Source organism: Octopus sinensis, linkage group LG2 (assembly GCF_006345805.1).
Source record: "Octopus sinensis linkage group LG2, ASM634580v1, whole genome shotgun sequence".
Classification (NCBI taxonomy): domain Eukaryota; kingdom Metazoa; phylum Mollusca; class Cephalopoda; order Octopoda; family Octopodidae; genus Octopus; species Octopus sinensis.
The window spans coordinates 6054718-6071652 of record NC_042998.1 but is presented as its reverse complement, the minus strand read 5'-3'; the positions used below and the strand labels follow the sequence as shown (position 1 = coordinate 6071652).

Genomic DNA, 16935 nt, shown 5'->3' with positions numbered 1-16935 from the left:
ATGCATACCCACACACACTCTTTTACGAAATGCTGTATCCTATCATGTTTAGGTTCATCTATGTTGCTATGTATCTATTCTAATTATTATCATCATCATTTTTTTTTTAATTATTTTTTTATGCCATATTTAAGAAAAGAAAAATGTAGTATTCTTCGGTTTCTTCTCATTCAAAGAAACCTGGCAATGTCATTACACTCTTCCACTGTTGAATCTACATTATTCCCAATCCGTTACAAGATGTGATTTGAAATTTTTCAAGTAACAGCATACCCAGTAAGGTATATCTTGGATATTTCAGCTTGCATAGGTCATTCGAACTTACCTGTTTGATGACTGAGCAATTAATTATATTTCATGTCCGTGGCAAGTCCCTATTTCCATAGCCAAAAACTGACATGGCTGTGTGCTCATATTGTTCAATTCTATTGCAGGGTGCCCTGGCAGGCTGTGTGTGTGTGTAAAATTATGAGAATGAGTGCTCAACACCACACTGGTAGATAGAATTTATTTATGTAACAATAATATTTGTACGTAGGGTCTTCCATACTTTCTTAATCTTTTTATAGAGGTGAAAAGGATTTTGTCTATTTATTTCCACTGTCCACTGTCCACCTATGACAGTGATTCGACTGACTTGGATCACTGTACGCGATGAATATCCAACACTAAACTATCTTAATATACATATATCACCGTGATCACCGTGACCGACCAGGCTATCAGATGTTGCTACACATCGCTGGTCACAATGCGCTTCGCATTGTTTTAGCCTTCAAATGACGCCACCTCGCTGGCTAAGCGAGCAGGCCAACAGAAGAAAGAATGAGAGAAAGTTGTGGCAAAAGAGTACAGCAGGGATTGCCACCATGCCCTGCCGAAGCCTCGTGGAGCTTTAGGTGTTTTCACTCAATAAACACTCACAACGCCCGGTCTGGGAATCGAAACCGCGATCCTACAACCGCGAGTCCGCTACCCTAACCACTGGGCCATTGCACCTCCACATATACATATATAAACTGCATTAAACTTTGGCAAGCTTACCTTTACCTATTCTGAGTTCCCTTCTCTCTCTTCTATTTGTTGATACCTTTGTTTACCTTTGATACGCTTGTTTCACTTCAAGGATGCTTATTTACCCATCCATTATGATATTTCAACTGTTGTCCACTGTTTCCAATACATTTTAGCATTTTCGTTCTAACCCTTTTTAAACAGTCACATATGATTCGTCCCAAAGAATCAACATTAAAATAAGAGCTTTGCTTCCACTACCAAAAGCTTTACATATCTTTCAGAAGACTCCATACCAGTTTTACTTTTGTGGTAAGACAGAATAAAGGAGCTTTTGTTAGTTTATCACTCCAAAAAAATAGTTCCCTTTGCTGTTGATTAAAATAAACTTGCAGAGGGTAAGTTTCATGTCTCAGTGGCACTGGAGTCAATCCATGACCCTGGCAAAAATCATATTCAGATGTGCTTTTAATGCTTCACTGACATGGGTGCCAATCAGGCGGTACTGTCATTGGCCACGTCAGCGATTTTGATTTATTTACACTTGCCTCAATAGGTCTTTGCAAGCAAAGTTCATTGTCCATTGAATGAGGGGTACTCATAAGTGGGCTGGTTACACCCCACATTTGGATGTGACTTTAACGTTCCACTGGCATGAGTGACAGTCAGGCATTATTGTCATTGGCCACGTCAGCAATTTTGATTTATTTACACTTGCCTCAATAGGTCTTCACAAGCAAAGTTTATTGTCCAGTGAATGAGGGGTACCCATAAGTGGGCTGGGTACACCCACTGGCATAGGCCATGGGCTACGGTGTCACTTGGCTTGTCCAGTCTTCCCAAGCACAGCATATCTCCAAAAGTCTTGGTCACTAGTCATTGCCTCAGTAAGGCCCAATGTTTGAAGGTCGTGCTTCACTACCTCATCCCAAGTTTTCCCAGGTCTACCTCTTCCACAGGTTCCCTCAACTGCTAGGGTGTGACTCTTTTTCACACAGCTGTCCTCAATTATTCGCAATATATGACTATACCAGTGCAGTCATCTCTCTTGCACACCACATCTGATGCTTCTTAGGTCCAACTTTTCTCTCAGGGTGCTTACATTCTGTTGTGTGTGCACACTGACATTACACATCCATCAAAGCATACTGGCTTCATTCCATGCAAGCCTATGCATGTCCTCAACAGTCACGGGCCATGTTTCACAACCATTTAGCATGGCTGCACGTGCGCATGCATCATACTTTCTACCTTTTACTCTGGGCGAGAGGCCCTTTGTCACCAGCAGAGGTAGGAGCTGTCTGAATTTTGCCCAGGCTATTGTTATTCTAATGGCTACACTTTCAGAGCACCCACCCCTATTACTATATGTATATATGTATATATATATATAAAGAAAAATTATGTATATGTAAAAATATATATAGTAAATGAAAGATGCAAGATAGAAGAATTTTTATTAATCACTACAATTGTTTCAACGCATCTAGCATCAATCCCTCACGGGTGGGATACTTAACAACAGGTTCAGGAGTATCCAACAGGGCAGATGTGTCTCTTTGGGTGATAAATATATATAACTCATTGAAATAACAGCTCTGCAATATATCTTTACATTTCTTGTAAAGAAACGCAACCAATTTACTATATACATATTGAACACTGTGTAAGTGACTGCTTTACCAATAAGCTACCAGGTATAAACCATTCATTATATTATCTTATATATATATATATATATATATATATATATACAGGAAAACCTGGGACGAGGTGGTGAAGCACGACCTTCGAACTTTAGGTCTCACTGAGGAAATGACTAGAGACCGAGACCTCTGGAAGTGTGCTGTGCGCGAGAAGACCCGGCAGGACAAGTGAGTCCATAACCCGTGGCCTTCTACATGGGATGGAGCCAGCCTACGTATGCATACCTTCCCTTCTTGGGACACAAAACTCTACTTGTGAAGACGTGATGAGGCAAGTGAGGATCAGAATCGAAATCGATCAATGGAAATTGCGGATGTGCTACCAGTGCCGGTGGCATGTCAAAACTCTGCTTGTGAAGACCCATTGAGGCAAGTGACGATCAGAATCGAAATCGATCAATGGAAATCGATCAATGGAAATTGCAGATGTGTTACCAGTGCCGGTGGCATGTAAGAGAACTTTCCGTTTCGCGACCGTTGCCAGCACCGCCCCGTTTCGTGTCCGTTGCCAGCCTCGCCTGGCCCTCGTGCCGGTGGCACATAAAAAGCACCATCCGTTCGTGGCCGTTTGCCAGCTCTGTCTGGCACCAGTGCGGGTGGCACGTAAAAAGCACCCACTACACTCACGGAGTGGTTGGCGTTAGGAAGGGCATCCAGCCGTAGAAACACTGCCAGATTTGACTGGGCCTGATGAAGCCTTCTGGCTTCACAGACCCCAGTAGAACCGTCCAACCCATGCTAGCATGGAAAACGGACGCTAAACGATGATGATGATGATGATGATGATAATATATAATAGAAATATTAAAATAACTAAGTCTCTCTAAAAGAGAACAGCGGCAGCGTTCCCGGAAAATAATAGTTATCGCCATACTAATATGGCATTCTTATAAAAATAAGAAAAAAGCTGTCCGCTTATTAGCTCCATGAGGCCATCGCCTTAAGTTAGCTATTTGATACACAAACTGTATCCATATAACCTTCGAACAAGGGAGGTCAGTCGCTCCACACTACTTGACCGGCAGCTACAGACGCGTTTCGGGGTATTGCCCCTTTTCAATGCAGCGTAGCCAGCCAGTAGGTGTCGCTTCCGACAATCTCTGTTCGATGGTTTTATTTACCTAGTTTCGGTGAATACATCCACTTGTTTTCAATAATAGAAATATTAAAATAACTAAGTCTCTCTAAAAGAGAACAGCGGCAGCGTTCCCGGAAAATAATAGTTATCGCCATACTAATATGGCATTCTTATAAAGATAAGAAAAAAGCTGTCCGCTTATTAGCTCCATGAGGCCATCGCCTTAAGTTAGCTATTTGATACACAAACTGTATCCATATAACCTTCGAACAAGGGAGGTCAGTCGCTCCACACTACTTGACCGGCAGCTACAGACGCGTTTCGGGGTATTGCCCCTTTTCAATGCAGCGTAGCCAGCCAGTAGGTGTCGCTTCCGACAATCTCTGTTCGATGGTTTCATTTACCTAGTTTCGGTGGAATTGAAAAGGGGCAATACCCCGAAACGCGTCTGTAGCTGCCGGTCAAGTAGTGTGGAGCGACTGACCTCCCTTGTTCGAAGGTTATATGGATACAGTTTGTGTATCAAATAGCTAACTTAAGGCGATGGCCTCATGGAGCTAATAAGCGGACAGCTTTTTTCTTATTTTTATAAGAATGCCATATTAGTATGGCGATAACTATTATATATATATATATATATAACTAAAAATAAGGGTGTCTGAGAGACACCCTTATTTTTAGTTATAAAAAATTATTACCTTTGTATGGTATTTTTTCCCATGCTGGCCACTTGATAATATCGATATTATCCTTATTTATAAATTTATATATATATATGTGTGTGTGTGTGTAATTTGCCACTACAAAGACACACATACGCATCATTTTTATATGTATGTAAATGTGTGAAAGTCATGAAATGAAATAAAACTGAATTTACCAATATACTTAGTTAAGCTGCATTCCAATTTTATTGTATTTTTGGATTGCATGCCATTTACTAACGGTTTTGTTCTCCAAAAGAACAGAAGCAAACTACTAAAGAAAACTGAAAAAAGCTCTAAGCCATAAGACACCAGACAGGAAGGTAGCAGGCTTGGATCTGTTTGTCCATTTTATGTTTTATAGCTATTGTTAAGTGATGTTGCAAATAAGAATGCCCACTTTATTTTTGCCCTACTTATTCAATAGTTTTGAAATCTATTCTTCGCACAAGGTCAGTTTATGTCGATAGTTTTCCATTAAGTTCAAGAGGTAAGTTGAAACTTCATTGAAAATTTGCTATTACTTACTTCATGCAGTTCTACCCCCTGGTGGCAGGCTGCTCGGATGTTAATGCATACTGTGTAGTAATTCCATCGACTGGCTAAAATCACTTGTCCTTTTTTTTTTTCTCTCTCTCTCTGTCGTCTACTTGGCTGAAAACAAAAAACAAAAAAAACTTTGAAAAAGCAGAAAATGAAAGAAACAAGTATGATTGATAAAAGTGAACTTTTATTACTAAAGAAAGCAGTTTTACTGCAATTTTCTAATTGGGTTTATGCATCTTATTCAATCGCTCAGAGACAGACCATATTATTTAAAGTAGATATAACAGAATCGTTAATATAATTTTTATGTGATCTTGTATTTTGTAGGACAGTGTGTGTGACCTGGTTTCATTTATTTATTATTTTTTTTGGTAAATTCTTAAATAGGTTCTTCCTTTTAATAATTGCTGCCTTTTAGTTTTAGGTCAGATATATTAGGTAGACTCAGCTGGTTGTCTTCATCATCCTCATCCTCATCTTTATATTTTCTGTTTTAATCTTTATTAGCCAGCTATAAAATTGATGTGAGTGAAATTTAATTTCGGTTATCAACAGGGATTGAACATGCTCTCTTTTTTTTATCGTTATAAAAAAAATAGAAACATCATCATCATCATCGTCTTCATCATCATCATCTTCATCATCATCATCATCATCATCATCATCATCATCATCATCATCATTGTCATCAGTTTAGTTAAATTTATTTCATTTGAAGACCACAGTGTCAGTAAAGCAAAACAGAGATACAGCAAGCAACATTACATATTCTGAAGCATGTCTAATATCAGTCATCGTTTTGTGGGGATGAAGAGGATGAAGAGAACGGTGATATGGTAATGATTTGGATATTTTAGCTAACCTCCGTAGATTAAAACAATATTTACAAATACAATGGTGATGAGGATAATATTATTATTATTACTATACTCTTTACTCTTTACTCTTTTACTTGTTTCAGTCATTTGACTGCGGCCATGCTGGAGCACCGCCTTTAGTCGAGCAAATCGACCCCGGGACTTATTCTTTGTAAGCCCAGTACTTATTCTATGGGCCTCTTTTGCCAAACTGCTAAGTGACGGGGACGTAAACACACCAGCATCGGTTGTCAAGCAATGCTAGGGGGACAAACACAGACACACAAACACACACACATACATATATATACGACAGGCTTCTTTCAGTTTCCGTCTACCAAATCCACTCACAAGGCATTGGTCAGCCCGGGGCTATAGCAGAAGACATTTGCCCAAGATGCCATGCAGTGGGACTGAACCCGGAACCATGTGGTTGGTTAGCAAGCTACTTACCACACAGCCACTCCTGCGCCTATTATTATTTTCGTTGTTGTTGTTAATGGTAAAGATTAATTTTGACTTGATACCACTGCCAAAGTGAACATTATAAAGAGAGTCATGATTAATTGATTTCACTCTTGGCATATTGGCTTGTTGCTTGGCCTCATGTCAGCCCTAATGAAGCAGATCTGTAGTCGAAAATATTGTAGCCTATCACACGTTTTTTTTTTTCTCGTTTCATACAACATGGTGTGTCAAAATATTGATTGTTATTTTTAATAGGTTGATCCAACATGATGAGGCTTCCTCGTTGGTTTGATATTCATCTCGTTGATCTCCATATCTTATCCTCTCAATCTCTGAAGCGCTGGTTTTAATTACTCTACACTATCAGTGTCATTTCAATTTCCTTTAGGTGTGTCACCTGCATATTTGGGCTGATGTAATTTATACAGGTGCAAACATTCTAAACCACATCCAAAGCAAAGCAACAAAGCATCCTACATTAAAAAGATGCCTCCTTGTTTTGGATGTGACCAAGAAAATGTTCCTTCATTAGCACAGGACAACCACTCATCCATTAATTGATATATTGTCCCACTGTTCCTTCTGTTGCTAACAAAATGCTTCTTATTTCTTGAAAATAGCAGGTTGTGTATCACCCAAGACATCAGCTTTTCATCTTCTTGTCATCCCTACCATGTTTTACCTCACTTCTCTTCTTCATGCATCAAATTAACTAATTCGTTTGTATCTCCAGAACTGGGACACCATTCCTGATCATGTGCTTCTCTAGAATCATGAACCAATGCAAGACTAGATTAACCCTTTCGTTACCAACCCGGCTGAAACCGGCTCTGGCTCTGTAGTACAAATGTCTTGTGTTCATAAGTTCTGAATTAAAATCTTCCACCAAACCTTAGTCACAATTTCTATTCCTAACACTAGCTTAATCATAACTAAGTTATTTTACTAAATTCTTTGTTATATTTAAATTAATTGAAAGAAATACGGAGCATCTCAACAGAAATACAGTAACGAAAGGGTTAAACAATATCGCTGTCAACCTCACCAGTCTGAGAGAACAGTTAAGTTTATGAGTACCATCACCCTTTCCTCCTATTAAAGTTTTTTTGGGGGTGGGGGGTTGCTGTTTTAATCCTTTTATTACCATATTTCTGTTGAGATACACTAACTTTGTTTCATTTAATTTTGAAAGTAAGGAAGAATTTAATAAAATAATTTTGTCATTATTAAAATGGTGTTTGGAACAAAAATTGTTATGTATAGTTTTAATGTAGGTTTCTTTAAAGAGCAAGTTTGTATTACTGCCCCAAAGGCAGTCTCAGGCAGGTTGGTACCAAAGGACTATTCCGAAACATTTGAGTCCCTCGCAGACTTATGAAACAGATGTGGTCTGTATGTAGCTTAAGCATCACCAGATCCTTCATTCTACAGGAAATATATCGATATGGGGGAACCATGAGTCTCAAATCTTGCAACGGAGCAGATTCTACTAAAGGAGCTTTGATGGTAATGCTAAACGAGAGGATGTGCTTGGCCCATCTCCAAAGTAAATTTTTAAGAAATAAATAGGCGCAGGAATGGCTGTGTGGTAAGTAGCTTGCTAACCAACCACATGGTTCCGGGTTCAGTCCCACTGCGCAGCATCTTGGGCAAGTGTCTTCTGCTATAGCCCCGGGCCAACCAATGCCTTGTGAGTGGATTTGGTAGACGGAAACTGAAAGAAGCCCGTCGTATATGTATATATATATATATATATATGTGTGTGTATGTGTTTGTGTGTCTGTGTTTGTCCCCCTAGCATTGCTTGACAACCGATGCTGGTGTGTTTATGTCCCCGTCACTTAGCGGTTCGGCAAAAGAGACTGATAGAATAAGTACTGGGCTTACAAAGAATAAGTCCCGGGGTCGATTTGCTCTACTAAAGGCGGTGCTCCAGCATGGCCGCAGTCAAATGACTGAAACAAGTAAAAAGAGAAAAAGAGTAAAGAGAGTCACTTTTTAAACCAGTTTCCACAGGCTGGAACATTGTAAATAGAGTTCTAATTCTATAGGGTTATTTTTATGTATGGTTGGATAAATACAAAATTATATATATATGAATAAGGGCACTGAAATTAGTTATAGAGTGTTTTTTTAATTTTTTTTATTGATACACATGACTGAAGATGGAGTTTGAACCCTTTATCATATAGGTCTTCCATTTAACCCCTTTGACATTCAGCTTCCATAACTTTGTATTTTCAGGTTTTCTATTGTCAGTGTAATATTAGGATGTCTTGTTTTAATGGTGAAAGATTGGATCCTTTATTGCATGAACGAGAAAACATACACAGAGGCAGGGACCGAAAAAACATCATTTACGAAAATATTTCTTTTGGCTCTGTTAACATCTTGTTAAATTTCTTTCAAGGAAACCCATTTCAATGTTGACTTTGTAGGCATTTAGATGTTACCAAAAGAACTATTTTGATATTATCTTCTGCTCGAGAGAAATATATAAATTTATTATTATACATAATAAATCAACCAACATCCATTTTCTCTCTTTTATTTTATTGTTTTTCTATCTTTTAAAAAGCTTTATAAATGTTTCTGTATGCAAATTTAGACACTTGCATTTGACACATTGTTGTTTACAATAATTGCTAATGCTAACGGCTCATTGTGAAGAAAGAAGTAGAATAATTTGCAAACTTGGGAGTGTAAGAAAGCTTATTGTCATGCACAAGATTTAGGTCTGGGAGCTATAAATCTGCAGCATAATGCTCTTGAGTTTTTTAAAAAACACGTTATTAATAATTGTATTCTGTAAACTTTGAGAAAAAAGGAGGGAAAGATAGGGAATAAGAGAGAGCAATGGAAATATAACAGAAGCACAGATATTGTTACGAGTTTCTTTAGACTTTTGTCTTTAAATCTTGCTTCTAACCTGACTGGGATTAGTTTTACTATGGACATGTTTGGTAGGGTGGGAAATAGAGGACTGCATAATTTACAAACATGTCATTGATGAACATTTCTGAATTTGAATCCTGTTTCGTTGAATTGAATGCGAATGTAAAATCAATAACAATTGGTGGCCAAGCCTTGTGTTCCTTAGAATTCATGGAATTGCACTGAATTCTACCTCTCTAAAGTTACATTTTATTGCATGTTTGTACTCTTGAGATTTGGACAGATAAATCCTTTTGGATTCTAAGTAACAAAGGTTTCTTGAATGATGTTCTTGACTGAATAACTAAATAACAATGCAGTCTGAACCTGGATACTGTTAATAATAATAATATTAATAATAATAATAATAATAATAACCCTTTCTGCTATAGGCACAAGGCCTGAATTTTGGGGGAGGGGATTAAATTCTTCATGGTGGCATTGGAACTCAGAACGTAAAGATGGATGTAATGTCACTAAGCATTTTACTCAGCATGCTAATGATTCTGCCAGCTCGCCACCTTAATAATAATAATAATAATAATAATGATAATAATTATAATCTCGAGAAGAAGAAGAACAACAACAAAAACAGCAGTCCTTTGTACTATAGGTACAAAACTTGAAATTTAATTACATTGACTCCAGTGCTCAGCTACTATCATTTCATTGACCCTGAAAGGATAAAAAGTGAAGTTGATCTCGGCAGAATTAGAATTCAGAATGTAAAGACAGACAAAGTGCCGTGAAGCATGTTTGCCAGCTCACCACTTTAGTAATAATAATAATATAATAATAATAACAACAACAACAACTGTTTCTACCATAGGCACAAGGCTTGAAATTTTGTACAACAACAATAACAAAAACAACAGCAATAATAATAATAGTAAGCCTATGCATGTCCTCAGTAGTCACAGCCCATGTTTCACTGCCATGTAGCATGGCTGTTCACACACAGGCATCATACCTTTCACTCTGTGCAAGAGGCCCTTTGTTACCAGCAGAACCAGGAGCTCCCTGAACTTTGTCCAGGCTATTCTTGTTCTAGCAGCTATGCTCTCAGAGCATCCACCTCTGCTACTGACTTTGTCACCTAGGTAACGGAATCTATCAACTACTTAACATGTATGTACACTTGGACATGAGAAGAACTACTGCGAAAATAGTCTTGATAGAACATTCTCCTCCTAATGGGCATGTCCAAAAATGCATTCAGCTGTGAATGATGACATTGGATCTTAGGATTCATGCATTTTTGCATTGTCTGCTATGGATGCCAAAACTGCTTTTCACAGCGCAATAAAATTGAATTGTTCCTATTAACCCTTTCGTTACTGTATTTATTTTGAGATGCTCTGTGTTTCTTTCAATTACTTTAAATATAACAAAGAATTTAGCGAAATAACTGAGTTATCATTAAGCTAGTGATAGGAACATAAATTGTGGCTGAGGTTTGGTGGAAGATTTTAATTCAAAACTTATGAAAACAAGACATTTGTACTCAGAGCTAGGGCCGGTTTCAGCCGAGTTGGTAACGAAAAGGTTAAAACAGTAAACTATACATTTGTTGACATGTGTCAATCTTGGTCAAGCTAGAGTTAAATTGATATTGTTGCACAAAACAGCATTGGAGAAAATATATCCTTATAATGTTATATTTGAAGACCTTCCACTGGATTTTAATACACATGCATTTCTCTGTTCCATCACATCATCAGCTACAAACACAAATCTGCCCTTCACGGCCCAATTATCTAAACACCAAGCAGTAGGCTTGTTGATTGCATAAAGCTTAAGAAAGCTAGAATTAAGTAAATATTGTCACATGAAGTGTGGCCTTGTGGTTAGAGTATTGCAGTCACAACTGTCAGATCGTGGGTTCGATTCCTGCACTGGGCATCGTGGTGCAAGACACTTTATTTCATGTTGTTTTTGTGTTGTGTGGAAACCAGCATGTCTAAGAATAAACCCAACATTTCCTCTGCCTCTCATAAAAGATAACTAATAGGTTGAGCTAAGATTTGCACTCCAACCTTGTAAAATCCTCTTCAGCAATGACTCCCCAAACAGACCCATATGTTGGAGGTTTTTCCCCTGAGGGATTCAAAGGTGTCATCTGCCAGGTGTAGTAGGGAATCACCAATAAATGCTGGATGCAGCAACATACTGTTACAGAGCATGCTCCCATACTACCACCACTACTGCTACATGAACCACTGAGAAATTAAATATATTTATGTAGTGTCATATTAACATGCTCAGATACACTTGAACGTGAGAACACCAAGGATGCTATTCGCCGCTGAATGTGTTTCATGCGTTGTCTAAGAGGAGAATTTTCTCTCAAGACTATTAAGCACAAATTGTACTTCTCAAGCTGTGAAGAGCAGATTTGGTGTTTGTACCTGACGATAAGAAAGAACACAGAAATGCGTGTATCCTACATTCTAATAACATGACTTGAAACCCAATGTTTTCATGCAATGCTATCTAGGAGGAAAATATTCTTTATTCTTTCTTTTACTTGTTTCAGTCATTTGACTGTGGCCATGCTGGAGCACCGCCTTTAGTCGAGCAAATCAATCCCAGGACTTATTCTTTGTAAGCCCAGTACTTATTCTATCGGTCTCTTTTTGCCAAACCACTAAGTTACAGGGACGTAAACACACCAGCATCGGTTGTCAAGCAATGCTAGGGGGACAAACACAGACACACAAACATATACACACACACTTATATATATATACGACAGGCTTCTTTCAGTTTTCGTCTACCAAATCCACTCACAAGGCATTGGTCGGCCCGGGGCTATAGCAGAAGACACTTGCCCAAGATGCCACGCGGTGGAACTGAATCCGGAACCATGTGGTTGGTAAGCAAGCTACTTACCAAACAGCCACTCCTGCGCCTATATATATATATATATATATAATATATATATATATATATATATATATATTACTTATTATATATTGTTTATTTATTTTTTTACTTTTTGTGATCTAGTTATAGGTTTTAGAAAATATTTTTTATTTATGATTTGGTTTATGTCTATCATTGTTTGAATTGCATAATAGTGGTTTTTCTCTAATTTATATAAATTATATATTTATATTGTGAAATTTGATTTAAAACTAAATTGAATTTTTCCCTTGGTTTGAAGTTATACTCCCTATGATCAAAGGCATTATGGTCTTGACTGTCTTGTTTATTCAGTATCGGTATATTCTAGGATTGCATCATTTGGTACATCCTTCCTTTTGTAAGACTATAGTGTGGGAGATGATAAAGTTTGGCTGGTATTTCCAGCATTCTGAGCTAAGGCTTTTTGGCTGACTCGCATTTGTTCTTGCTGTTTATAATCAAGAACATTCTGATTGTGACCATCCTCCTCTTTTTCAATAGGGGAGGGACTGTAGTATCTCCTGTTCTTATGTAGGTGCAGGAGTGGCTGTGTGGTAAGTAGCTTGCTAACCAACCACATGGGTCCGGGTTCAGTCCCACTGTGTGGCATCTTGGGCAAGTGTCTTCTGCTATAGCCCCGGGCCGACCAATGCCTTGTGAGTGGATTTGGTAGACGGAAACTGAAAGAAGCCTGTCGTATATATGTATATATATATGTTTGTGTGTCTGTGTTTGACCCCCTAGCATTGCTTGCCAACCGATGCTGGTGTGCTTACGTCCCCATCACTTAGCGGTTCGGCAAAAGAGACCGATAGAATAAGTACTGGGCTTACAAAGAATAAGTCCCGGGGTCGATTTGCTCGACTAAAGGCGGTGCTCCAGCATGGCCGCAGTCAAATGACTGAAACAAGTAAAAGGGTAAAAGAGAATATATATAATAATGATAACAACTGATCTTTACAACTAGTAGTACAGAAGTTGAGATTGCACTGAGAGTATACGAGAAGTTTTATATCTACAGTAATGCATTTAACCGGTTTCACATTTTTATAATTTTTAGGAGTATAATTTTCCAGAGACATAAAATTTTTGTTTTGTTTTTTTTTTAATTTTCTTTTCTTACTGTGAATAAATACTGAGCAGTGTAATAACTGAAAGAATGTCTGGAAAAGATAATAGATAACTGTCTACTTACAATATGATACTAGGAAGCTGAAGTGTGATACAAGTAGACAACTATTATAAAGTAGATGTAGTAGAGTTTGAAAAATGCTCAAAAGAGAACAAAGGGAACTGATAAACATATTAAAGGAAATAATTGTGTTTGCTTTTCTCTATCTAAGGAAACAATATGATATTTTGTACTTAAGAAGAAAGACTTTGATAAAAATACATTAACATCGAAACAAATGGAGAAAAATGTTTTGACTTGATCAGTGATCTACAAGACTGAACAGAGGTAAAGAGAGCCAGTATGGAAGTCAATAATAGCAGAAAAGCTCTTGGCTGCAGTCAGAGACATAAGTTCTATAATAACTATGCAGAATCAATTCCTTGATGCTAATTATACAAACTACAAAGGCTAAATAACTACACAAGAAATTAATGTCAGCGTTAGTGTTTGCAGTTGGCATAAAAAGATAACAAACAATGGGCTTCTTCATCTCTGACTTGTGCAATATTTTCACATGTTATTGCTGTTTAACCCTTTCGTATTCAGATTACTCTGTCAAACACAATTCTTATTTATTTGCATTGTTTTGGGTTAATAATGCATTTTATTGCAGCTTTGAGTTTTGCCGCCTCGACTGGCTTCTGTGCCGGTGGCACATAAAAAAGCACCATCCGAACGTGGCTGATGCCAGCGCCGCCTCGACTGGCTCTAGTGCCGGTGGCACATAAAAAGCACCATCCGAACATGGCCGATGCCAGCGCCGCCTTGGCTGGCTTCCGTGCCGGTGGCACGTTAAAAGCACCAACCGATCGTGGCCGATGTCAGACCCCCCCTCCCTGGCACCTGTGCAGGTGGCACGTAAAAAGCAACCACTACACTCGCGGAGTGGTTGGCGTTAGGAAGGGCATCCAGCTGTAGAAACACTGCCAGATCTGACTGGAGCCTGGTGCAGCCTTCTGGCTTCCCAGACCCCGGTCGAACCGTCCAACCCATGCTAGTACGGAGAACGGGCATTAAACGATGATGATGATGATGATTGTTTGTTTGTAGAATGACATAGTAAGGTAGGCGTGAGAGGTCAGATCTGACCAGTTAGGACATAAAATCGATAGAATAATTGGGTCAGCTCTGGCCAGTCTAAAAGCTAATGGGTTAACCCTTAGTTAACCTTCATACTAGAGACTATGATCAAAGGAATTGCAGTCTTGACCGTCTTGTTTATTCAGTATCAGTATATTCTAGTACTGCATCATTTAGTACATCCTTCCTTTTGTAAGACTGTAGTGTGGGAGATGAGAAAGTTTGGCTGGTATTTCCAGCATTCTGAGCTAAGGCTTTTTTGCTGACTCGCATTTGTTCTTGCTGTTTATAATCAAGAACATTCTGATTGTGACCATCCTCCTCTTTTTCAATAGGGGAGGGACTGCAGTATCTCCTGTTCTTATGTAGAACAGTATGTTGCAATTTGAGATAACTTTGGCTGTTCTTTCTAGAAAGTTGAACATATTATGTAAAGGTTCTCTCATTGACTTAATCTTTCATGACTGAATAACTTACTCTTAAATCAAAATGGAAAATATGTTGCATATATACACAGCATTTGTTATATAACAATCATAACCATATATATCACTTGTATTTGTGATGGAACATGTTCATTTAGATCAGGGTTTCTCAGCCAAATCTATGGACCCCTTTGATTACTATTTTATTCTGGTGTACCCCTATGGCTATTCGATGTTTAAAGACTAGTTTTATAGAAACTTCTTTCAAAATTCCCATTTCATTTTTCACACATTCACTTGTGTAGGTTGAAGTATGTAAAATGTTAGAGAAAAAAAACCAAGCTCTTTCTTGCAATACATACCAATACATACATCTAAAGCTAAATATTTTCAGGAACCATTGAAATGCTACAGTGGATCCCCAATTTAGTATTTTGTTGCATCGACCCCTAAAATCTTATACGGACCCCCAGGGGCCATATTGATCCCTGTTGAGAACCACTGATTTAGATTCATAAAGGGATCAATGCAAAGACCTTGTAATCAGAGCCAATGAGGAACACAACCTATCCATTTTGACAAACATTTCAATTTTTTCAGAACAAAACATTAGATTTGATGAGATGGAAAATTTGAGAATATGGAGACCCTGAATGGAAATATCATGCAATCTGCTATCTTTTATTGTTTACTTGTAGCAGCCATTGAGCTGAAGCGTTTCTGGGGCTCTGCCATGGAGAGTTTAGTTGAACAAATCAATTTTTTAAGCTTGGTACTTCTTTTATTGATCTCTTTTACCAACTGCTAAGTTATGGGTTTGTAAACAAACTAACATTAGTTGTCGAGTAATGGTGGGGGACAAACATATAAACGTGTCTGTCTGTCTGTCTGTGTATGTCTCATAGACATTAATCAGTAAGAGGCTGCTGTAGAAGATATCTGTCAAAGGTGCTGCCCACTGGGACTGAATCCCAAAACCATAAGCTGGTTGCTAAGCGACCTTTTTAACCACAAAACCATACTTAGAATATAAAACAAACAAATAGCAATATGGGGTGTTTAATTTTGCACTCTCTCTCTCTTTTACTCTTTTACTTGTTTCAGTCATTTGACTGCGGCCATGCTGGAGCACCGCCTTTAGTTAAGCAAATCGACCCCAGGACTTATTCTTTGTAAGCCCAGTACTTATTCTATCGATCTCTTTTTGCCGAACCGCTAAGTAACGGGGACGTAAACACACCAGCATTAGTTGTCAAGCAATGCTAGGGGGACAAACACAGACACACAAACATATACACAAATACATATATATACATATATACAACAGGCTTCTTTCAGTTTCCGTCTACCAAATCCGCTCACAAGGCATTGGTTGGCACGGCGCTATAGTAGAAGACACTTGCCCAAGATGCCACGCAGTGGGACTGAACACGGAACCATGTGGTTGGTTAGCAAGCTACTTACCACACAGCCACTCCTGCGCCTATGAGAAAACCAGAGAACAGTTTAATGCAATGAACTTTGGTACTTTGTCAAGAAAAAAAAGGGAAGATAATGTTCCATGATGGTTCTACAATGGATATATCATTTTGATCCGTTTTATAAATGAATTAGAAAAACCAATTGTAGTTCTTGGCAGAAAGGAGTTTCTCTGGCAAGGAAAATAATATGCAAGGATGCTGTTGTATTTTTCTCCCTAACAACATAAAATTAATTACCTTACACATTGCAAGAATATAAATGCATATTTGGTATTGCACTGGAAACTTGCATAAACTATTTCGATTCCCTCCGAAGTTTGCCTCAGGATAGCTAGCACCAGCGGGAGAATGACATGCAATTCCGTCCGGTAAAGTGAATGACTGGACGCCCCGGGGGCGTTGACAGCCTCGATCTACTCTTGAACTCGGAACAGGCCGCTCCTCTCCCAATCGGAGGCGGCCGTATTTCACCCAGTCTAATTCACTTTACTGCTTCTCTTGTATTCATGGTATACCTTGACACATCTTCAACACCAGCCTCTCTATTTCCTAACTGGGACA

At 38.4% G+C, this 16935-nt stretch overlaps 1 protein-coding gene across 2 annotated transcripts in view; it reads left to right on the top strand.

The window, feature by feature from the left end:
- The window catches only part of LOC115232078 (probable ATP-dependent RNA helicase DDX49), a 700146-nt gene that overhangs the window by 466853 nt on the left and 216358 nt on the right, over positions 1–16935 (top strand). The window lies entirely within an intron of this gene.